This window comes from Bombyx mori, chromosome 25 (assembly GCF_030269925.1).
Source record: "Bombyx mori chromosome 25, ASM3026992v2".
Classification (NCBI taxonomy): Eukaryota; Metazoa; Arthropoda; class Insecta; order Lepidoptera; family Bombycidae; genus Bombyx; species Bombyx mori.
In genome coordinates this window covers 4,097,872-4,123,035 of record NC_085131.1, presented here as the reverse complement: position 1 = coordinate 4,123,035, position 25,164 = coordinate 4,097,872, and the positions used below count along the sequence as shown (strand labels likewise).

Sequence of the window (25,164 nt, the reverse complement as noted above, 5' to 3'; positions counted from 1 at the left end):
CAAAGTACGCTAACATTTTTTATTGAGTCAGAACTCGTATCTGCCATCTAGTGAGTTTATTAGTTCATTAAGGCCAAAACGTTTCAAAAATGACCTCGCCGGTTCCTAAAGATGGCGCTAGTTGAATGTTCTTTTCCTTTGTATGGGAGTTGCACCCCCCTGAATACAACAACAGCACTAAAGACTAAAAAATCTATGAATAGTACTGACATTGACAACAGTGACAAAACCGTATTAGTTCCATTTTCCAACAAGAAAGGTTAAGGTATCAAACCATACAGCCTTGTTTTTTATTTTCTTGTTATTTGAATATGAATACGGAGAAAATGAGGAGAAGATGCTTTATTTGAGACTAATAATTAGGATGAAATAGAGCCTCAGGAAATTTGTACCGATTTACTTACTTTAGACTTTAGTGGACTTTTTGGAAAAATCCAAAAAGCTACGTCCAGCGACCGCTTTATTTTCCCATCTTTATGCACTTTTACGGATGTTAAAAAATTATTACAGCATTATTATTACAGGCTTAAGCCGAATGAACTAATTTTTCAAAATTAAATAAATCACATAGCTTCGCTCCTCGCATTCCCGCCAAATAAAAATAGTGAGACACAACTCTGCTTGACGGTGACATTTTTTTCTTTCAGAATGGCAATTTTAAAGATTATTTAGTTTGTAGCGGCTGAAAATTAGAATTTATTATATTAAATTTATATTTCTTAGAGTCAAGATCAAAACATTCAATAACGTATTGCTTCATTTCAAGAATTTCTTTAATTATTGCCATCTATTGACGCACAGCGGAGAAATTACAAGTAATTGTTTGTCTAACGCTAAGGTGACTACAGATGTCGCTGTTAATAAGACTATTGATTGGACAAAGTTCACTCTAAACAACCATGCATTGGTTCATTCAAAATCAAGTAAACGAACGAGCATAAACCACAGATAAAAACACTACATGCGCCAATGTTTAGTTTGGTACAAAACTCAGCTAGGTACTAGGTACCGCTCAACAATATTCCGAAGCACCGGGATCGGGCGTGAGCTCAATCGAGCAGCTGTTGCAAAAGCTCGGTTTCATTCATTCGTTATTTCGATCATTCCGTTCTTTCTTTCAGTCTCGTTTAGCTTCGGAACGGTAGTGGTGTTGTTCTTCGTGTTAAAAATATATTAACATAGTAAATTCAAAATATTTAAAATTAAATAAACTTCCGTTACATTACTATTTAAAGTTCAAATTAATGTAAGAAAAAAATACTTGTGTGCATGTGTCATTTTTTTATTTCATAAGTGGATTTTTCGTACACATGTGATCGATATTGTTTTCGAAAAACACTTTCGTCGTCGGGGGTATGTACGGATAATGTATTAATTTTATGTTAATGTTAAAAGTTCTACGTGTTATGTGAAATTCGTGAATTGCACGCGCTTGTTTTCCCCATTGCAGTGCACACCCGCCCCGTTGCGAAATATTCGAGGGTTGCGGTGGTCTATACAATATTCGTCACTTGAACCAACAGTGCTACAATGCATTTACATCAATTCTCAACTTAACAATAAAATTTAATACAAACTATTTTTTATACGAACTACAACTATTGAAGGAAACAAAATATACTTCGGAAAAAACTTAACTCGCCTATTAAATAGGTACTGTTTACTTTTTAGTTTTATTATAAAAGCTCTCGTTTTCGTCGGAAGAAACCGTTTTTATTAATCCGCTGAGGTCATAGACCTGCGACCATAATGTCATTAGGATTAGAAGTTACGGTCGACAGTAACTGCGACATTAAATCAAGTTAATTATGTGTGTACACACTGAGATTCTTGTTTTATAGCGAATAGTTTGCGCCTCGTAAACAATAGATACTATTAAACGATTTATATTATGTAAAGGCAATTTTTTTTTTAATTTTCGCATCTAGTGACTGGTAACATAATTAATGACAATTGATTCTAAATAGATATTTAACAATATGCAAGAGATGTAAGTAGTTTTATTTATATTTTTATGCTCCTAGCCATCACGGATAGGTGGCCCCATATCCTATTTCGACCTTGAAGCTCGAACAAATGTCTAGATTTCGTGGGTAGGTTACCCGTTGAGGATTCGAACTCAGGTCTATGGGATCTCTAAAAACCTAATGAGCGTTAAAAAAAAAAAAACGGCACCTATAGCTTGCTGTAGAATACTCACCGTATTAAAATGGCTTATGAAGTAGTCTATTAAGACATTGTAGTAATACTTATCTGTTTACCGCGGCAAACCGCTTAGAACTCAATTTAAACGGTCAAGTAAGTCTAAATATGTTCATATGATCCTTATAATCTACATGAACGTAAAGGATCTCCATCAACAATTACAAAACATAATATTTAGATAAATAGAAAGATATTATAAAAAAATCTCAAACATGCGTATGAGTCACCGTGAAAGAACGGAACTTGTTTTCAAAACAAAATCTCGACATCTTAAGGTCGTTATGACGTGAGTCATGTTAGCTCTGTGGAAGCCCCCTTATCTGTGTTCTATTATAACATTTTCCTATTATTCGTAGATATCCCTATTATTCATAACTCTTATGCGTTTACAAATAAAGATGTTTACGAAAAGTGTAATATTTGACTGTAAACGGGTTTTTTTTTTTTTGCGTCCAATTGCCAGTGTTTATTAAATAAAACTAACCAACTACGAACTATTGACATGCGTGTGTTAGTGATTTAAAGTTGTCTCGCCAATTATTAAAAAAAAAGGATTCTTCCAATGTTCTGCAAATTTCTTGATGATTGAAATAACTTAAGATACTGTTACTAATTTATTTTACACCTTGAACCTATTCTGCCAGGAACCTTTTTTACAGAAAAAGTAGCAGCATTATTAGTAGAACCATTATTTCAAATCTAAAGTTTTTTTTTCCTACCTAAGCTGAGAGCCTTGAGAGGCTATTTCAGCGTAACCTTAACTAGTAGGTGAGCTCACGGGGCTCAAACCTGACGACTTTGCTAACACGAACCCTAGCAAGAGCCGTGCTTCGCAGAATCTACCACCGGATCGGAAACGCGACCCACTGAGAAGATCCGGCGAAAAACTCAGTGGGCTGTGTCTGAGGGGATTACAGTTTTGTATGACTAAAGTAAATTCATTAAATTCCTCGCGCGCTTATTCGATAGCACCGAATGTTTTTTTTCTGTGACTGAATTTCGCAGCACGGGTCATTTATTATAACTCACCGTTCGAAATTCGACTATAATTACGTGCAACTCAAGATTCAAATTCATTTAATATACATTTACCTTTTTGTTTTTTATTTTTTAATTTTTTACCGGTGAAGGTAGTGGGAAAAATGTTCTTAATTTTTATTGTTCAACCTAAATACCAGCAATAGCTAGTCTTAATACCTTAACGACCGACAAGTCACGCACTATCAACTGCCCCCAAACTAGGATTTCCTGTACTACGGGAACTAAAGACTGATGTACTTTTGGACGCTTAAATATTAACACGTCATAGATATTAAACACGCAGGAAAAAAAAGCAAACAAACCTGTGTATCACATGAATATTTGACCGATGCGGGTATCGAACCCAGCTCTCGTAGACCCTCGGCCCAGCAATCAGGTGCACTAATCACTCTAGCACCAGGTCAATCGATGCCATAAAAAGAGCAGTGCTTCACTGAATTTACCACCGGATCCGAATAACGAACTCTATCTGTGGGTCCCTGGGTGAGGGTACGACACAATTAAGCCACATACAAAGCTCGATATCGAACGAAGTAAATAAACTTGAATATAAAAGTGCCAAGATTTATATTTATATTAATAAAAAGAACTTTTAGGTTACCTCACTAATTAATAGATATTTAAAACATTTTTGCCTTTCACTGTAAATTACTTCTTTCAGTCTTACTTTCGAAGCGGCTCTTGATATTTTGTACTGGTCACTTGTCTGCACAAAAAAAAACCTAAATTCAATGCCTCCCTAACTTGAATATCACCCTTATTTAAAAGCGATTATGTTCCATAGAAACCTTTCAAAGTGACAAGTGGGACGAATAAAAAAGGCAATTACTTAAATTACATGGCTAAATAATCCGTTTTGACCGCCGACCTTCGTCATCAAACTAATATAACTTCTTAACCAACCTGTTGGTCTGTGAAGTTTTTTTTTTTTAATAATCGAGCTCAAAATTGTAATTTTATAATTTTCAAACGAGCTATGCAAAGTGACGCGATCTTTTATATTAACAGATTTCAATGAAACAAATACAGAATATTAACCCGAAATTTTATCGAACTCATAACTATATCCAAATATTAGACTTCCAAAAACCGATCGGCGTGCACAAACTCAAAGAAGACAGACTTACGTCTGTTTACGATTTTTTGCGACAAAATCACCGTGTGTGTATATAATTCGCAAGTCAACGGTCTCATTGTTACAGTTATAAATCAATATCGAATAAAATTCCATATAAAACTGTAATTCAATAACAGCAGTCGTGATTGTCTTGCTAGGAATTGACACCCGAGTCGTCAAAAGCTTGAAATTCTTAGAACACCGAACAACTTTAGTTCATTACGTAAATGTTTAGAAATGATGTCAAGCAAGGGCACTCAGGCAGGGCCGATAATTTAGAAGACCCGATCCACTGCCTTTCTATTGTAATTGACTTTCAAAGCGAATTTCACGTTACGTATTCACAAAAATGAAAAGAAGTGAAAAAGAGGTTTTGAAGTCGTCTTGGCCTATGGAAGTCGTCGTGGATAAGACGTCCGGTGCATTCGTGTTGAGCGATGCACCGGTGTTCGAATCTCAGGCGGGTACCAATTTTTCTAATGAAATACGTACTTAACAAATGTTCACGATTGATTGTAATAAAAATCAAACCCGCAAAACTATAATTTGCTTAATTAGATACTGGTGATAGGACCTCTTGTGAGTCTGCGCGGACAGGTACCACCACCCTGCCTATTTCTGCCGTGAAGCAGTAATGAGTTTCGGTTTGGGGGGGGGGGGGGCGTTGTAATTATACTGAGACCTTAGAATTTATATCTCAAGGTGGGTGGCGCATTTACATTGTAGATGTCTATGGGCTCTTGTAACCACTTTACTCCAGGTGGGCTGTGAGCTCGTGCACCCATCAAAGCAATAAAAAAAATTTAATGTTTGAAATTTGTTAAAAACAATATAATAATACTGTTTAACAACAACTAATACTGTAAAAACATCCTTTTTGAAGTCAATTTTTCAATTAGAGTAAGGTAATGCAAGTAAATAATTAAACCAAAAGGTTCTTAGAATTGTATCCAGCTAGCAAACCATCACACATGATTTTTCTATACAAAAACGAATATTACCTTAGAATTCCGACCACACACGTTTATCCATAATTATTATTATGCTAATCTCGTCAAATCATCTATTTAAAATGTACTACTAAATTTTAACTAGCATGTCATGTTGAATTATTTGAATGCTTTAAAGGCAATCGAAACCCGTTACATTGATTGCTTTAGCAAGTTTTTGTGTACGACGCAATGATAATGGTATTTGAATAATGAATCATTATTAATGATCGTCATTTATCCGATGTCTATTTTAAAAATGTCTCGGACTTTTTCAAACGATTCTAAGTTCTACGAACTAAGTAATTTTCGTAAAAAAAAATGTGAAACTTGGTAAACTTGGTATAATATACGAGACTCGTAAAAGTGCGCGCTTTCAATTGTAATACAATATACAACGTAAACTTAATTGAAGTTCTAATTAAAAACATCGAACTGTTGATGCTGATACCAAATAAAACGCACCTTTAATTACAAAGATTTTTTTTTATTGCTTAGATGGGTGGACGAGCCCACCTGGTGTTAAGTGGTTACTGGAGCCCATAGACATTTACAACGTAAACGCGCCACCCACCTTGAGATATAAGTTCTAAGGTCTCAGTATAGTTACAACGGCTACCCCACCCTTCAAACCGAAACGCATTACTGCTTCACGGCAGAAAATAGGCAGGGTGGTGGTACCTACCCGCGCGGACTCACAACAGGTCCTACCACCAAAGTCGCGTATTAAGCAAAATGTCCGTTAAATTAAATAGCCCTCGATATGTAATGCGAAATCTTAACAACAGCAGTGTTGTCGGATACATAATTCAAACAATTTTTACGGTTTAATCTCGTCTGTGACGACAAAAACGGTAAAGTGTTGAAAACGTCTAAAATAATAATACAATAATTAAAACGCTAGACTAAACTGTAAACTGTAACAATGATGAATTTCAATGATGTCTACAAACCGTGTCAATGAAAATGAAGGGGGAAAAGACGCACTGTTTGTACGATGACGTCAACGTTTAAAAGCGCCAGAGTTCGTGTTCTGCGGCGATTAAAGAAATAAATTTGATTCCTACCTAATGCTATTAGGAATAGTAATTATTTTTCAAAAGCTACGATAACTTGAAGTGTTTTCGCGGGTGGATTTTATTTATCGTGAATTCTTTACCTATATAGCAGCCTTTCCCAAAGTGGGCGATAACGCCCCCTTGTGGGCGCTGCAGGCTTAAGGGGGAGCGGTAATAGAGCCAGAAAAAAATTGGGGCGTTGTGTAGAGGCCTGGGAAGCGATTTGTAATTTCATCTAGGAGGACTCTTAGACACCGACTGAGCTCTGGCTCAGTCCAAAAACCACTGTTTTTTAAGTAGGTAGAAAAAATGGGGGCACTAAAAAATAATTTATCCTCAAAGTGGGTAGTAGACAAAATAAGTTTGGGAACCATGGCTATATAGAGTAAATCAACACGCGTTTTTCGGGTAAAGAGAAGAGAATTCTATCAAAAAATTCAAGATTTTATATCTCAGGGAATGAAAATCTTATTAGTTAATACAATTAAATATTAAACTCAATTCCTTACTATGATTTCCATAAACACTGCATCAGAAAATAACCCATTAAAATATTCCTTTCCGTTACTTTATTTTTGTTGCCCATGTAGGCAGACGAGCATACCGCTCACTTAATGGTGAGTGGTTACCGTCACTCATGGACGTCAGCAATGCCAGGGGCAGAGCCAAGCCACTGCCTTGGTTTAGTAAGCTAATATTAGTTTGGCAAATCTTGTGAAATTGAAAGCACTTACTGTCTCTCTCTCTCTCTCTCTCTCTCTCTCCCTCTCGATTATTTTAAACAAAAACTTGTGCAACGGAACAATATTTTAGGAGTAACAAATACAACATCATTAAAGCATTCAGACTTACTAAAATAGCCTCTAGACCGTGTGCTATAAACAATAAAGCAACAAAACAGACAGAAACCAGACGTATTATAAATAGTTGATGCATTAATTTTAAAGTTTATTGTTAGTAATTAATCATATTTAATGGTGGGCTTTATCACAATGTAACGCCAGATTAATTTAAAATGTTTATTTTATAAACTTTTGGTTTCTGATAAGGTATGGTTGTTTTGTATGTTTCCTTTCGTGAGGTTTAAGAATTTTGATTCAATTTTTTCTTCCCTACCTATTCGCTGGTAGCCTAAGGGACTATTCCGTCTAATGTATTTTAAAATCTAAAATCGTTTTATCGGTGCGTTAACTTAAATAAAAATACATTTATATATCTCTTTACGTATACAAATCCGTAATTAAGCGAGTAGCCAAGTTGACCGGACTCAGCCTGAGACTTTACTAACACCTGCTCTAGCAAGAGCCCGGAATACTGAGCTGTTCTGAAAAAATCATCGATATTTACCACAGCGCCACATACCGGGTTCATTAGTAAATCTAAACCGACTTGCGACGAAGGGCTCGATGAGTAAATTAACCTACGGACACAGCCCACTGAGTTTCTCGCCAGATCTTCTCAGTGGGTCGCGTTTCCGATCCGGTAGTAGATTCTGCGAAGCACTGCTCTTGCTAGGGCCAGTGTTAGCAACACTCAACACACGGTTTGAGACCCATGAACTCACCTACACGTCAAGGAGAAGCTGAAATAGCCTATCAGCATAGGTAGGCCAAAAAAAAGCGATCAACACGACACTCAAAAAATATAATATATTCGCAATGTTCTAGGAGCTCAATAAGAAACATGCGAACAGAATAATTATTTACATAAAGATTATAACGTAATAAAATAGGAATAATTACTAGCTACTTACTTTAATAAAAACATACAGCAATTTTTATTGCTAAATTACCAGGCTGAGTACCCTTTTGACGCAGGCCTCTTCTAATTCCCTCCCTTGTGTCGGTCCAGTGCTCCACGACTTTGATAGATTGTTATTACACCTTTTCATTTGAGTTATTCTCGACGTTTTTTTTCCGTTTCTCAACTGCCAATCGGCAACTCTTTAGTATTTTTTTTTGTCTTAAACTTTTAGTTTTAGACCCATTAATATCTTACCTAGTGTGGTACCAGTGTAATAAAAACAGATGTCTATTAGACTTTGTTTTTTTTTTATTGCTTAAATCAGTGAACGAGCTCAAAGTCCACCTGGTGTTAAGTGGTTACTGGAGCCCATGGACATCTACGACGTAAATGCGCCACCCACCTTGAGATATAAGTTCTAAGGTCTCAAGTATAGTTGCAACGGCTGCCCCACCCTTCAAACCGAAACGCATTACTGCTTCACGGCAGAAATAGGCAGGGTGATGGTACCTGCCCGCGCGGACTCACAAGAGGTCCTACCATCAGTAATTAGGCAAATTATAATTTTGCGGGTTTGATTTTTATCACAATCAATCGTGAACATTTCTTGACTACGTATTTCATTAGAAAAATTGGTACCCGCCTAGGATTCGAACACCGATGCATAGCTCAACGCGAATGCACCGGACGTCTTATCCCTTAGGCCACGACGACTTCAAAGAATAATTTCGAACTGTATAAATGAGTGTCCAGAAATAACAATTAACCGTATTCACTATTACCATCACGGGGATTGGCTTTTATTTCCGTATAATTTCTACCTGGATTCGGGTTGTTGCAAAGGTGTTGGTTATACAAGACAGATGTTCGGCCTGTGGGCAACAGGTGTTCACGCGCCCAACATTTTTTTCCTTGATTTTTTGTCATAATGCTCCTTTAAAATTGAGCTCGCATTTGCATGTGAGCTTCGACTAGAAAATCATCTTATTCTTACGTGTTTCTAGCAGATTACGTGATATATAATATATTTTTTTATATTTTGGGATACTATAAAGTATTCTTCCCTTCTTCAAACGAGGTTTGTGGAGAGTATTAATCGGTAGGCAGCGGCTAGGCTCTGCCCCTGGCATTACTGAAGTCCATGGGTGACGGTAATCACTCACCACCAGGTGGGCCGTGTGCTCGTCTGCCTACAAGGGAAATAAATAAATAAAAGTATTAAATATCAAGGTATCACATAAAGTATTACAAAATTTAAACGAACTAAAGAAATTATAAGATTGATTGAAAAATTGAAAAGATACCAATAATAATAATAGGAAAGACTGGAATTCGATTGATACAAATCGACCAATAAAATATACAATCAAGGAACTGTTAAACCTTTAATCACCTAATCTTGGTCGTTGAAAGCGCGTCATCTTTAGTGCGTATCTTAAAAAAAAAAGATGTGGTGTCGTGGGACCAGGTAGGAACGAAGTTTCTTCGGCTAATGTAGAATCGACACAATTTGCAAAAAAAGGAAAAAGAGAAAGGTACACTACTCGCTTGTGTATACGACTGTCGCGCCTGCGCACGTCTCATTTAACGGTTTTATTCCACGGACTTTTTCTTACGGTTTTACTATCACATTTTTTTCAGTTCGGTCGCGCAGCAAAATCCCTATCTCCTCCAAGCCTGCCGTAAAGAACTTCGTTCCAAAAACAATTATAAATACGTATGTACATGAATAATTCAAGCATCAAAATGAAATCTTGAACACGCAGGTGCGACAGAAAGGTGCCCGTGTGTTAACCAAATAAAAAAATAAGAGTTCGGTAATACTGATATGCGATATATCGATACAGGTGCTCGATACACTGGTTTTTCGCGGATCGGCAGATGTATCGCGGAGTTTTTTTACAACTCCGAATATCGATTTCAAAGTCGTTAACGACGTATCGATACAATCGGTCTGTTCGACTTTCAATTTTCGTATTTTCGATTACTCTTTAAATTATGTATTTTATTGAGTAGTTAATGTTCTAATAGTTGTTTTTATTATGCTTTAGAGATTACTAAATAGTATGTAAATACATAAACTTATCATTGAATGATTTCATGTGTGTGTGTGTGCGTGTGCGTGTGTGTGTGTGTGCGCGTGTGTGTGCGTGTGTGTGTGCGCGTGTGCGTGTGCGTGTGCTGTGCTTTCGTTTGTCTCTAAATTATTTAATAAAAGTGAACCGTGAACCGGAAAAATTTTAAAACACGCGGAACATCTCAAAGAATTATAATGACAGTATAAGAAAACAAGACTAAACCGTAAAAGTAGTTTCTCTTAGGTGTGTGTATATAATTCGCAAGAACCGAAGAAGGTTCTATGTATACTTAAGTATATAGAAGAATATACAGTCAAACCTGGGTAAGTGAGAACTGGATAAGTGAGAAAACTATAAGTGAGAATAATAGCCAGGACCCTTCATTTTAAGCTCCCAAAAACTCTATTAGCGAGAAACAGAAACCTCTGTAAGAGAGAGTCGTTTTTCCCTCATGGACCTCCGTAAGTGAGACTGCTACTATTTATCTATCCCTCTATAAGCGACAGTCGAGCTTTATTTATTTATAATATTTAGGAGGAACAAATGACATAACAAATTAAAAATTTAACATCTGCTATTTGATGACTCATTCTTAACTTTTGTGGAACTTCCTACCATTGTTTTTGTATTCTTTTCTCGTCAATATTGAACCTATTCTATTTCGTAGAACTAAATAACGTTGTTATTTTATCGCATTCTTTTCGAATGGACACGTGTGCCTGTGTACCGTCCTGTTTGTTGGACTTACTCAGTTTATTGGTAATCAATTGCGAAGGAAACTTCTGTTCTGCATCATGTCAAAACGGAAAATTAAAGTACTGTCATTAAGTGATAAACTTAAAATAGTGAATGCGTTTGAATCCGGAAAATCGCAAAATGAAATTCAGAGGGAGCATTAACGAGAAACTCGGGTTAGTGAGAAACCTCTATAAGCGAGAATGAGATTGTGCTCCCTTGAACTCTCGCTTATCCAGGTTTGACTGTATAAGATATGATAAAAGTCTCAGACTTACACGACCCCCTTGAACGACTCCTTTAACCATAAATATACCTTTTTTTATAAATGAATCTCAACTGATCGTAAGTGCTTACTGGTCCCAAGCAATCACCCACTTTTTCTGCAACCTTTTACAATCTAAAAACAGTTAAATATATCCATCCCGTTTATTAATGGCTGGTTCGTTGCTTGGCCAAACAAACGGTTCAGTTTCATATAAATACGGAATAATTGTTACGATAATTCACGTCACTGTAATAAGTAATATTTCTAAATTTACTAGAGGTCCCGCAGTAGTCGAAATTCGACTATAATTAATTGGAATTGTAAGTTTATACACTATTATGATTGTATTTTATACTTCTATAATCACAAATTTCGCCAAGACTACACTATAAAAATATTTACAAAGACATATTTAATCTCAATTTGACAACAGACGTTAAGAACAAAAGTTTGACAATAAATAGTATGCATGCGTGTGTGCGTCAAATACATGGTATGTAGTGTGTGTAATGTTTTCTTTATTGATTTAATGCATCTTTTATGCATTATTTAAAAAATATATTAGCATTGTGCACTTCTTCTCTATATTCTCAATAAGTGTAGAAAATTTCATACTCCTCCGTTCGCGCAATTTTCGTAAAAAAGGATACAAAGTTTTTGCTTCACGTATTAATATATAGATTACTAGTATATTATAACATCTGAAAACGTTGTGTGCTTAGATGCGCTAATGCATTTCCCGTGAAACAAATGTTCGCTGTCAACGCTGCAAAGAATTCTTGAAACTCTTAGGTAAGCAGATACAGACATCAAAGCTATGCACGATGCGGCTCTTAATAGCCATTAGCCATTAGCTTTTAGTTAATCGTATTATTATTATAGTAAAAATTTTGACTTACTTCGTGTAAAATTGGGTTTTTTTTATTGCTTATATGGGTGGACGAGCTCACAACCCACCTCGTGTTAAGTGATTACTGGAGCACATAGAAATCTACAACGTAAATGCGCCACCACCTTGAGATACAAGTTCTAAGGTCTCACTAACGTATCTTTAGTCGTTTACACGAGCTTAACTCGACTCGACTCAACCTCCAACGCTCGTTTTGGTATGCTTAGTCGTAAAAATAAACTCCACTCAAACGTCCTTGGAAAATTTTCCTAACCGGAGTGAAGTAAGCGAACTGTCAAGTCAAGGTACGTCGCGATGTACCTTGAACATTCCTCAACGCTTGTTTTCTATCAATGTCCAAATAGTATGTGGACCGCAAATGGAAATATATGATATTGTTGTGCAATGGCCTGGATCTGTGCATGATTCCCGCATATTTTGATAATTAAATTTTGATAATATTTATTAATAAAGTAAATAGTTCGAGGTTAGACATTTGAAACTCTTTATTTTATTTACCTACATAAGAGTCATATTTTGCTTACTACCTGATAAATAAAGTCAATGCGATTATAAGTTTTATTTATATAATAATAAACTGGTGGTTGTGGAAAAGCACTTCAACAACACGATGCAATCAAAATCACACAAAAGCGGCGAATAAAAATACAAAGCCGGATCCGAAATCTAAAATAATAATACGTTAGAAAATTAATAATACACTTTCAGATTTACCGCACGCACACATATTTACGAATAACTCAGCAACCAAAACATCAAACAAGTTCATCTAGTCAAACCATCCATAGACCTATATAGTAGGGACACGACATATTGTTCTATACGTACAATTGCTTATATAAATAGCACCCATTTTGAAGGCACACACATAAACATATATCTATCTCGTTCTTACTCAGCACTTTAACTCGCAGGAAAACAATATAACAGTATTTCAGTGCGTACATAAAATGAAACATGAATATACGTAAATGTCTCCGTCTTCGTCTAATGAGGCCGAAAATCCGCCATGTTTAGCGCGCCAAATGTCATTGTCACGTCAGTTCGGCCGTCTGTTTTGGGTTGTACATTATTTATTGACTTTGATATCGATTTAATATGATTGCTTATATAAAATTTCTAATTTTATCATGCTTAAAACATACAAAAATAATAATTAAAACATATTTTATAGGATCTCAAGAAAGTCGATGCCCAAAAACTATTATCTATATATATTTAAATTCATTATGGAGCCCTCATCCGAAAAATCGGACACCATTTTTCGGTCGGAATCTATTGATCACTAATCATAAATACCTCTTTAAAATATGTCATCAAAACATATTTAGATATTTCGGGAAAAAGGCTACCGACAAAATCTCTTCGGAACTATTTAAATAAAATTGTTATATTCCGCAGTGAGTAAAACACTATTGTAAATTCGTTAAATATTTAATAATTAAGTGATTTTAGAGAGGAAGTCACAAGGAATGACGTTTGTAATTTTATTAACGAATAAATGTTCTGTAGGTGTTTTTGAAGTGAAACTTCCTTATCGGCGTTGGAAAAAAATTTACCGTCACATTTTTCGGTTACGCGTCACATTTTTCCGTTACGCGCCATCTTTTAATTAACGGCTGTATGTTCTGAAGTATGGATGCGCATTTGAGAAACCGACCTCATGTCTCAAGGTGGGTCACGGAATACATTTTGTAATTGCAATAATCCCAGGTAACCCACTTAATATCACGTGGACCGTGCTATTATTGTTATTACGTAAAATAATAGGAAGAAAAGTACCAGGGTATTATGATATCAAAGAGATGTATTATTATAACTTTACTCTGACGTACAGCCTTCTTTATTAATTAACGGCTGTATGTTCTGAAGTATGGATTCCGATTTGAGAAATTGACCTCATGTCTCCAGGTGGATTACGGAAATCATTTTGTAATTCCAATAATCTCAGGGAGCCCACTTAATAATATCACGTGGACCGTGCTATTTATTACTGTTATTACGTAAAATAATAGGAAGAAAAGTACCAGGGTATTATGATAGCAAAGAGATTTATTAATAATTAACGGCGGTATGTTCTGAAGCATGGTTTCGGATTTGAGAAATCGACCTCATGTCTCAAGGTGGGTCAAACTTCACGAACCTCAGGAACCCCATTTAACACCACGTGGACCGTGCTATTATTATTAATTTATAGGAAGAAAAGTACCAGGGTATTATGATATCAAAGAGATGTATTATTAAAATGCTGTAATAATCTTAGTAGCAAAAAGGTAAAGTGAAATAATTGTATTATTTGTATTCATGTCTATGATAATAAAATCCTTTTGTTTAAACTTTATCTAATTTAACTTTATTTAACCAATTTCTAGAAAGTTGCATGTAGATCATTTTTCGAAAAATAAGGCCATAAACAAGTTTCACTTCTTACGTGTGTACACTAGTACACGCACACATTTTTTTTTTTTATCAGGCGGTCCCTTGATAAGTTTAAAATTTGAATCACTCTCAAGCGAAAGTGATTCAAATGGTGCGGCGCACCTTCCTTGAGGTGCGCTGTGGTAGTGTGTTACGGACTTAAGAGTCAGCAAAACAATTAAAATAGATTGTAATAGTCTAAGAAAAACACGTACTCAAAATACGATAACATTCAGCATCCTAGAAACGAGCAGATGGTACTGTACTACGTCATATCTTTATGTTTTGCGGCAAACGACAACTTTATAAAATCAGTGTAGCAAATTTTAAAAATCGTCATATCATTTACTTGGCAAATTTGAAGCACGAACTCGTCTTAGATTTCACATAATATCTAAATCACATCATCTTTGCACATAACAATATACTTACTTCCTATTAAAGTATAAATTCTACAAATACATTCATACTCAACAATATTTAAAATAAAATGAGCCAAGAACGTTTATCGATAAAACCTACTAACATTAAAATCTTCTGGGCAGCACTAGAACCGCCATGTTTTGTGGCCAGATGACGTCACAGTGGCACGAATTTTTTGTTGACGTTTCATTTCCATAGGTTTCCTACTTCAGTGAGTCAAACAGACAGCGGCAGCTTGACTTTGACATTAAACAATGACCATAGACTACAGAACTCTATGGGTTTGATGCTAGCTTGATCAAATTTTCCTCAAACTGATGTTGTTGTGGTGACGCAATAACACCTCTCTACCTCACTCGAGGACAGTTGAGGAATATTGTAATGGTCGACTAAAAATACCAAACTCGAGTAAGTTTGGGAGGAATGCTCGAGCATCATCGGATGAGTTAAGAGTGGAGGACTATTTTACTTTTTTTTTTTTTTTTCCTACCTAAGCTGATAGCCCTAGCGGCTATGTCAGCGTAACCCTAACTTTAGTAGGTGAGCTCACGGGGCTCAAACCTGACGATGTTGCTAACACGAACCCTAGCAAGAGCCGTGCTTTGCAGAATCTACCACCGGATCGGAAACGCGACCCACTGAGAAGATCCGGCGAGAAACTCAGTGGGCTGTGTCTGAGAGTTAATTTACTCGTCGAGCCCTTCGTCGCAAGCGACGGGTTCGACGAGAACGGTGACCGGTGCTTGAAGTACCTAAAAGCACCGTTAGTGGATCGGGAGGATCCGAGATGACGTGTTTTGGACGACGTCGACTGCTTTCCATTCTGTCCGCAGGATCGGGAATGACTATTTTACAAAACGTCTAAAGATACGGGCATCAGTATAGTTACAACGGCTGCCCCACCCTTCAAACCGAAACGCATTCACGGCAGAAATAGGCAGGGCGGTGGTACCTACCCGTGCGGACTCGCAAGAGGTCCCACCACCAGTATCGACAGTCGACTAGTAGAGTGTGTCTTAGGCCTTAAGCTCGCAAATGTTGGCCGTTTCAGCTCTTACATACCGACCCAATAATCGGTGATGTAGCTCTCCAAGTTGTAATTCTATAGCTCATCACTCTTTCACTCCCAATGCTTTTTTTATTTAATTTATTTTTATGCTTTTGAACTTTGTTTTGGTGCCGAATATTTTTTTAGCCTATATGAAATATGCCTTGGGCGTTCACTCAACTTTTAGCTGTCTACTTATATAAAAATAAGCGTGTGCGCGTACGTATGTTGCAAATAGACTCCGAACTGGACGGATTTCGTTGAAATTTTCAGGAAAACAATAGATTGGCCTAGAACACTCATCCTGTGATGTTTGGTAGCGACCGTATCAAAGTCAAATCGAAGGTCGGCCAGCAAAATGGACCGGGATATGACTGGTTGTTCATAAATTTTACTGGTGGTAGGGCTTGTGAGTCCGCGCGGGTAGGTACCACCACCCCGCCTATTTCTGCCGTGAAGCAGTAATGCGTTTTGGTTTGAAGGGTGGGGCAGCCGTTGTAACTATACTTGAGACTTTAGAACTGATATCTCAAGGTAGGTGGTGCATTTACGTTCTGGATGTCTATGGGCTCCAGTAACCACTTAACACCAGGTGGACTGTGAGCTCGTCCACCCATCTAAGCAATAAAAAAAAGCTGTCACCATTACTTATCCATTTACGCAACCTTTCACCTCAATGTAATATTACGTAGTAAGTCGATTATGTCATGTTACACGAAAATCATGTAATGACGGTAGGTGAACATCAATCATGTTAAAAGGTATTTGCTTTTGTAAGAACAACCTTGAGCGAAAAAGACTTTTCATGTTTGCCTAAAATATATTAGAAAAGTGAACAATTGTCCCATAGGAGTATAAAATATGAAATTATGACTTAGATCTCATGTCTCAAGGTGAGTGGTGGCATTCTCGTGGTGGTCTATGAGCTCCAGTTATTAGAACAATAAAAACAAACAATTTTTTTTTAAATAAAGTTAGTGTTATGTACCTAATTTCATTTGAATTTTAATTATTTGTACAATTCATTTATCCTTGTTCGGAATGGAATTTTTACGTCACCGGACGCACAATATCATCGACAATATTTATCATGTGTTAATACAAACATAATTTCAATGCTAATATTGTTTTTGAGCATTCATAAAAAAATAAAAAATGCCTAACCGGATGTTGGTATTATTTATGTTGCGCACAGAAATATAAAATTACGGATTTCTTTTTTTATTTTATATATAATATATGTAGAATAGGGATCGCAGCGTATAAAATAAAACTTCCACTATTCCAAAATCTTCTTTTATAATAATAATGAATAATTAACACTTATTACGTCTTGCTCATTTTTCAACCGTCTTCGCCATCTTCTCTGTCATTACGTCTGTCATTCTCTTCTCTCTTTCTTTCCGTTTTCTCTCACTCACATCTTAGCGCTCCGTTTCACACTCTTTTCATACGTTCCGTTCTTACCAATCTTACATATATTATATACACACATGTAAAAATATTTTGGTTAAATATATATTTCATTCGACAAAATAAAGACGGAAGCACCATACGAAACTCGATATTGCTACGTTTAAGCTTCTCCAAATTTATAAATAAACGACAATAAATACCTACTTCGTTTTAAGTCAAGTGGTTTTTTTGTACTAATTTTTCAAAACTTTACATCCATTTCTAAAACTAGGGATCGTCTTCATTTGACAATTACCTAAGCAACCACTTATAATATTATATTTATACTATTATTTAACGGGTTCTTACTCCGATATTCAAATCTAATGAGTTCCCGATATTTTGACGTGCTGCAAGCGCCACGGTCGCGGGTAGACTAAAGACTGCGGGCTGGATATTAAGAGCAGAAAAATCTGTCTACCCTCATTCTAATCCAGGTTTCGGCTGTTACCACTAGAACTCGATTGCTCCTTCCGAAAATAATAATAAATACTGTATCGAGCATGTTCTGAACATCTTCTGCGTAGTACAAAACTTAGTTCGTATCCCTTCTCAATATCGTAACATTCCGTTATAAATACCATTAGTGTTGTTATCAAAACAACAATGCATTCGTCCTTCGGTCAGCTCGGGTCGTCAACCCCTCATCTGCTGATAACAGAACCAGAAAAGGACCTGCGCTGATAAATTCCTTTCATATAATAAGTTAACACTAAGTTATTAATAAGATGCAAACGTTTGATTTCAAACGGCTGCCAATCACTGCAAGCAAATTCTTAAAATAAAAACATTTTATCGCAAAGCCAATGAATTTTTTTTCTCCCGTCGTGGTCCTAGCCTCCTACGAAGTACACCCGCCTAGGGAAATCGCGGGTTATATGGGAGTTGACAATCTGCAGATGTTGGGACCGCGGGCCCAAGGATGTTTTAGGGCCCTACCACACTAAAAGACTCCCCTGCACTCTTACACTCGACGTCTGATCTCCGTCCGGGATCAGAACCGGTCAGAGTAAGGGGGTTCCCGCGGTCAACACAACAACCTCGCGGCGCCACCCCGAGGACGCCCCACCGACGGGTCATCGAGGCGATAGTCGACGACCCACGACACCGATCTCCGCGGTACGGCAGCCCTGCCAGGCCGCCCGGGCGATGCCGCTGGTGTTCCAGGATACCCCGCTGGGTCAGAACCAGCCGGAACACGATACATCGCAGACCGGGTAGATCTTCCACAGTATGTTCAGTGACGACAGCGACGGCGACAACGCGGACTACAACAAAAGCCGCAGCCGCCGACGCGCCTTCCCGTCCTCCTGGTGCCAGCGCGCTAGAGTGACGGTAGCGTGCGACGCAGCCTCAACCCCCTCAGGTCGCCTCGTGACCATCACTGGGAGGAAACGGCCCCTTCACAGGGGCCAGAGCTGGACGAACGCCCTCCTCCGACCCCTGGCTCGGCGGCAGCGGCACGGCGCCGAGAGGAAAGAAAAGCTCTCCCTCTCCCGTTCCGCTGCCTCCTTCTGCAAGATGGTGGACTCGCAGAAGTCGAGCATCGCCTGTCAGGACTTATCGCTCCTGAGCATCTTAGCCACGACGTGCGGAAGCGACAAGTCCGGTCCTATTTTTGCAACGAGGACGCGGCGCTGCTCCGCGTAAGCGGGGCAATACGCGAGCGTGTACTTCGCCGTGTCCTCGTTGCAGCCACCGTAATGGTGGTACTTCGGCGTGGGCTCCCTTCGGGCAACGAGGTGCAGGAAGAATGAAAGAATATTCAAAGACAACAAATGAGCTAAGGGTATCAAATGTTTCAGGGTAAACGACAAAAGCAAGATTGCAATGTTATCCTTCGGAACTTGTATATATGCAAAATAAAGAGTTCGACGTACAACCTAGTGCATAGTAACAAACCACTGAGCTCCTCGGCAGGTATTCTCAGTAAGTCGCGATTCCGATTTGGTGGTATATTCAGCGAAGCGCCGCCCTTATTAGTATTAATAAGTTCTCTCAGGTTGAGACCCGTCTGGGCGTCGTTGGATTCAGTAATTGGTAGGAAAAAACAAATATTTTGTCTTCTATGATGTCTACCGCCATACCTGGTTTCTGTTGTCCGCCTTTTGAAACACAAGCAGAAATCTCGCATGCACTTCGTATATCGGCCTTTTTTAACATATCACAAGTATAGTATAGCATAGCAATAACTGTTTGGATTAATATCTTTAATTTAGCATAATATATGAACGAGTTCTTAGATAATACATACTATGTGAGTATGATTTGGGTGTCGGAGATATCACAACAAACTTCGATATCTTGTGTGGGTGACTCACATGTATTTATTTATTTTATATTATTTTATTATAATTACACTACACAACAACACATACATACTTTATTTTATTTCAACACATTCATTTATCACACAATCATACAAAACATTATTTACACTTAACAAAATAAAATTCACAAGCAAAGTCAGGCGATAACTGTAGTATAGCGGCGGCGATATATTTCGCTAGTACATCGGTCGCATTTTTACCGATCCACCGCCACCAGTCGAAATCTGACTTGCGAGCGCGCATCCCGTATTATTCCTTTTGTACTACGCCTTTTATAATTTTTGCTTTTTGTTTCGTGTACCTGCTTGTGTTGCTTGAACTATCTATTTCTTGTGTACTTTCTCCTTCTTTCTATATTTTGTGTTCGTCTTAAATAAAAACTTTATTGTCTCCATTTGCGTTTGGAAAGACATTATATTACAACCTAACACGGCTAAACTGGTGACCCCGGAGAACACATTCAAGAGATTTCCAGTTCGAGTGGAAGTGATACAGTTAAATCGCAAGTTAACACGCGGCCACGACGACACGGTAAAATGGCGTCTCCAGTCGCAGCGACAGACTTAACAACTTTTTCGTCGCCACCCTCACATTTACGTATCCCATCGTTTTGGCCAGAAAAACCTGATATATGGTTCGCTCAAATTGAAGCACAGTTTGCAGTAATGCGTATTACGGATGATGCGTCCAAATTTTACCACATCCTGAGTACCTTAGACAGGCAGTATGCAGCCGAAGTTGAAGACATCCTCACCGGCCCACCTGACTACAATCGACTCAAAGATGAGCTCATCAAGAGATTGTCAGTGTCGCGGGAGAATAAGGTTAAGCAGTTGCTCATGCACGAACAGCTCGGAAGCCGCAAGCCTTCACAATTCCTACGGCATCTGCAACATCTCGCTGGTCCCGGAATACCTGAGGACTTCGTCAAAACAATTTGGACAAGCCGCCTACCCACTGGATTGCAGCCAATCATCGCTTCGCAGTCATCGTTGTCTCTCGACGCACTGGCGGAACTTGCCGACCGGGTCAATGAGATCGCGACCCCGGCACCGCAGGTAGCAAGCGCTACCACGTCTACACATATTGACGAGCTGACACGACAGGTAGCAGAGCTGACAAAACAAGTGAGTGCACTGACCGCGCAAGTTAACCATCACCCAAGCAGAGGACAACGGAGACCGACAAAGCAACAGCGCAGCAGATCTTCATCTCGCCGCCGGTCACAGTCTAACTACAGACAGCACCCCATATGTTGGTATCACTTCAAATATGGTACCAAAGCCGTCAGATGTGTCCAGCCGTGCGACTACAAGGCGTCTGAAAACAGGCAACAGTCCGGACAGTCGCTGATGGCGACACAAGACTGCCACAACACCACGGGTCGCCTCTTCATCACGGACAGTAAAACAAAAAATCAATTTCTTATTGATACCGGTAGTGATATTTGTGTCTACCCAGTGTCCGCACTTCGAGAGCGTCGTTATAAAACCTCTTTTCAACTCAGTGCCGCGAATGGTTCAGTGATAGATACGTATGGATATATCGAACTTAATCTTAATTTAGGTTTACGTCGTGACTTTCCATGGCGCTTTGTTGTTGCTGATGTCACGATGGCTATTATTGGTGTTGATTTTCTTTCACATTACAACCTTATTGTTGACATCAGCAACCAACAACTTATTGATACTTTAACCAATCTTAAGTTTGTAACATCTATATGTAAAAATAATTGTCTTGTCACAAGTGTAAAAATTCCAACTGGTGGTAGTGGTAGGTATCACAATATTTTAGCACAATATCCGGAAATAACTCGCCCCGCTGGTACTCCGGGTATCGTCAGACATCACACGACACACCACATCATCACCACACCAGGTCCACCTGTATCGCTGCCGCCCCGTCGTCTCGCCCCAGATAAATTAAAAATCGCCAAGCAGGAGTTCGATGCCATGCTACGTAACGGCACGGCACGCCCTTCCTGCAGTCCTTGGGCATCACCATTGCATCTGGTGTCGAAAAAAAAAGACGACGGCTGGCGTCCATGTGGCGACTACAGGTCATTAAATGCACGAACCATACCCGACAAATATCCTATTCGTCATATACATGACTTTTCACATTGTTTGTCCGGATGCACAATTTTCTCTGTTGTCGATTTACAAAAAGCTTATAATCAGATACCAGTAGCTATGGACGACATTTTAAAGACAGCGATCACAACACCTTTCGGATTATTCGAATTTCCGTATATGACGTTCGGGCTGCGCAATGCCGCGCAAACTTTTCAAAGATTCGCTGACGAGATGACGCGTGGACTGGATTTTACATTTCCTTACATCGACGATTTTTTAATTTTTAGCAGGTCAGCCCAGGAGCACGAAGACCACCTGCACCAACTCTTCACACGCATGAAAGAGTATGGCGTTTTGGTAAATACTACCAAATGCGTTTTCGGCGTCCCAGAAGTCACGTTTTTGGGTTATCAAATTTCCGAAAAAGGTACCAAGCCTCTGGTAAGCAAGGTCGAGGCAATCGCAAAATTTCCTGTCCCAAAAACCGTCAGAGAACTCCGACGATTTTTGGGCATGATTAATTTTTATCGCCGATTCCTACCCAATGCTGCCCAGATACAAGCGCCTCTCAACGCATTGTTAGTTGGTTCCGTAAAAGGTGCGCAACCCGTCGCTATCGAGGGAAAGTCATTGCAAGCCTTCCAAGATTGCAAAACCAGCCTATGCAATGCAGCTCTCCTAGCCCATCCCGATACTCAAGCAAAGTTGAGTCTCGTGACAGACGCTTCGGACTCTGCAATAGGTGGAGTACTCCAGCAACTTAAAGGTGGAGATTGGCAGCCGTTAGCATTTTTCTCTCGCAAATTGAGCCCCTCGCAGTCGAAATACTCGCCGTACGACCGAGAGCTTCTCGCCATATATGAGAGCATAAAATACTTCCGGCATATGCTTGAAGCAACAACCTTTACTGTGTATACTGACCACAAACCTTTATGTTACGCATTTCAGCAGCCGAAGCATAACTGTTCGCCGCGTCAGTACAGACATCTGGACTTCATCTCCCAGTTCACCACGGACATAAGGTTTGTTTCGGGCAAAGACAACCTTGTCGCTGACACCTTGTCTCGCATCTGTGAGCTGCAGATGCCTGTTGACTTGGAAGAAATGGCCAAGTTACAAACCACAGATCCGGAGCTGGCAGAACATTTATCAGGTGAAACATCTTTACGCCTGACTAAGATGAGCGTCCCTGGAAGTCAAGCTGTTTTGTACTGCGACGTCAGTACGCAGATGCCCAGGCCGTTCGTCCCACGAGAGATGCGTCAGAAGGTATTTAATTGCCTTCATTCACTCAGCCACCCCGGTCCCAACGCTTCAGCCAAACTCGTTGCACAACGATTCGTTTGGCCACTAATGCGGAAAAATTGCCGTGAATGGTCTAAGGCATGTTTGAATTGCCAGCGCTCGAAGGTCACCAGACACGTCACCGCCCCTGTGGGCAGGCATGACCTACCTTCAGCACGATTTAAACATGTCCACCTAGACTTGATCGGACCCCTACCGCCAGCAGGTGATTATCGGTACTGCCTTACAGCCGTCGATCGCTTTACGCGATGGGCAGAAGCTGTACCTCTAACCGACATCACCGCCAAAACAGTGGCCACAGCATTTATTTCCTGCTGGGTGTCCCGATACGGTTGTCCTGTCGAGGTTGTCACCGACCGTGGCAGACAATTCGAGTCGGATCTATTTCAACGGTTGTCCAAGTCCATCGGCTTTGATCACCGTAGAACAACAGCATATCATCCACAGTGCAACGGTTTGGTTGAACGTTTTCACCGGCAGCTGAAAGCTGCGATAACTTGCCACGCAGACGCGAACTGGACTGAGACCTTGCCACTCGTCCTTCTCGGTATAAGGACTGCTTTCAAGGAAGACCTCCAAACGTCATCGGCAGAACTGGTGTATGGTGAGCCTCTTCGCCTACCTGGTGAATTCTTCGGTCACAATGTCACTCATCACACTACCGACGTCACCGACTTCTTGGCTCGTATGAGGTCCTTTGCAGAGAAGATACGCCCAGTCCCTCCTCAACACCATTCGACACAAAAAACATTCGTTTTTAAAGACCTCGCCACTTGTAATCATGTATTCCTCCGAGAAGACTTGTTACGTGGCTCACTTCAACCTACTTATACAGGACCGCATGAAGTGCTTAAAAGAGGCGATAAATATTTTTCTATTCTTGTCAAAAACAAAGCTGTGACGGTAAGTATAGATCGCCTTAAGCCGGCATATATACTATGCAATGACACCGGCACGACCTTAAGTCACACATCTCCACCAGATACACCAGATACACCACCCACTCCACCACACCAACACCTCCCAGTAAGAACAACACGATCAGGCAGGAGAGTACACTTTCCTGATTATTATCGCCCGTAGGCACGGTCTCCGGAGGGGAGTGATGTGGGTGACTCACATGTATTTATTTATTTTATATTATTTTATTATAATTACACTACACAACAACACATACATACTTTATTTTATTTCAACACATTCATTTATCACACAATCATACAAAACATTATTTACACTTAACAAAATAAAATTCACAAGCAAAGTCAGGCGATAACTGTAGTATAGCGGCGGCGATATAATATTTCGCTAGTACATCGGTCGCATTTTTACCGATCCACCGCCACCAGTCGAAATCTGACTTGCGAGCGCGCATCCCGTATTATTCCTTTTGTACTACGCCTTTTATAATTTTTGCTTTTTGTTTCGTGTACCTGCTTGTGTTGCTTGAACTATCTATTTCTTGTGTACTTTCTCCTTCTTTCTATATTTTGTGTTCGTCTTAAATAAAAACTTTATTGTCTCCATTTGCGTTTGGAAAGACATTATATTACAACCTAACACGGCTAAATCTTGTGACAAGATATCGAAGTTTCAATTTGACCATACAACCTATAGGTAGTAACAGTAAATGTAAGGAAGTAAATAAAAACATCACACAAAATCTCATGAAAGCTATCTGACCAACCAACCAATCCATCCACAGATTAATGTGCCGTAAATTAATCGCGTTAATCTTCATCCCAAAGATGGTTGACCTAAATATAATGGATACGATAAATTTTCGATTACACGTGGCTGGGGTTATTAACCTATAATTTGACGGGATAAATCAAATAGACCCCCCACGTGTACAATGTAATATCTGTGCAAATATACGCTGTGGTAGGGCTGTCGAAACTGCTGAGTATTTATTCCGTTCGGAAGTATACGAACGAGCACGAGAGCAATTTAGAGACAGAACCCT

The 25,164-nt window shown here is 39.1% G+C and overlaps 1 protein-coding gene across 1 annotated transcript in view; it reads left to right on the top strand.

The window, feature by feature from the left end:
* Nucleotides 1-1,007: 1,007 nt before the first annotated feature.
* The window catches only part of LOC101739010 (myosin-I heavy chain), a 111,552-nt gene continuing 87,395 nt past the window's right edge, over nucleotides 1,008-25,164 (top strand). The window contains exon 1 of the mRNA XM_012697658.4: nucleotides 1,008-1,353. The gene's annotated coding sequence lies outside the window, so the exon portion shown is untranslated. The remainder of the gene's footprint in view (nucleotides 1,354-25,164) is intronic.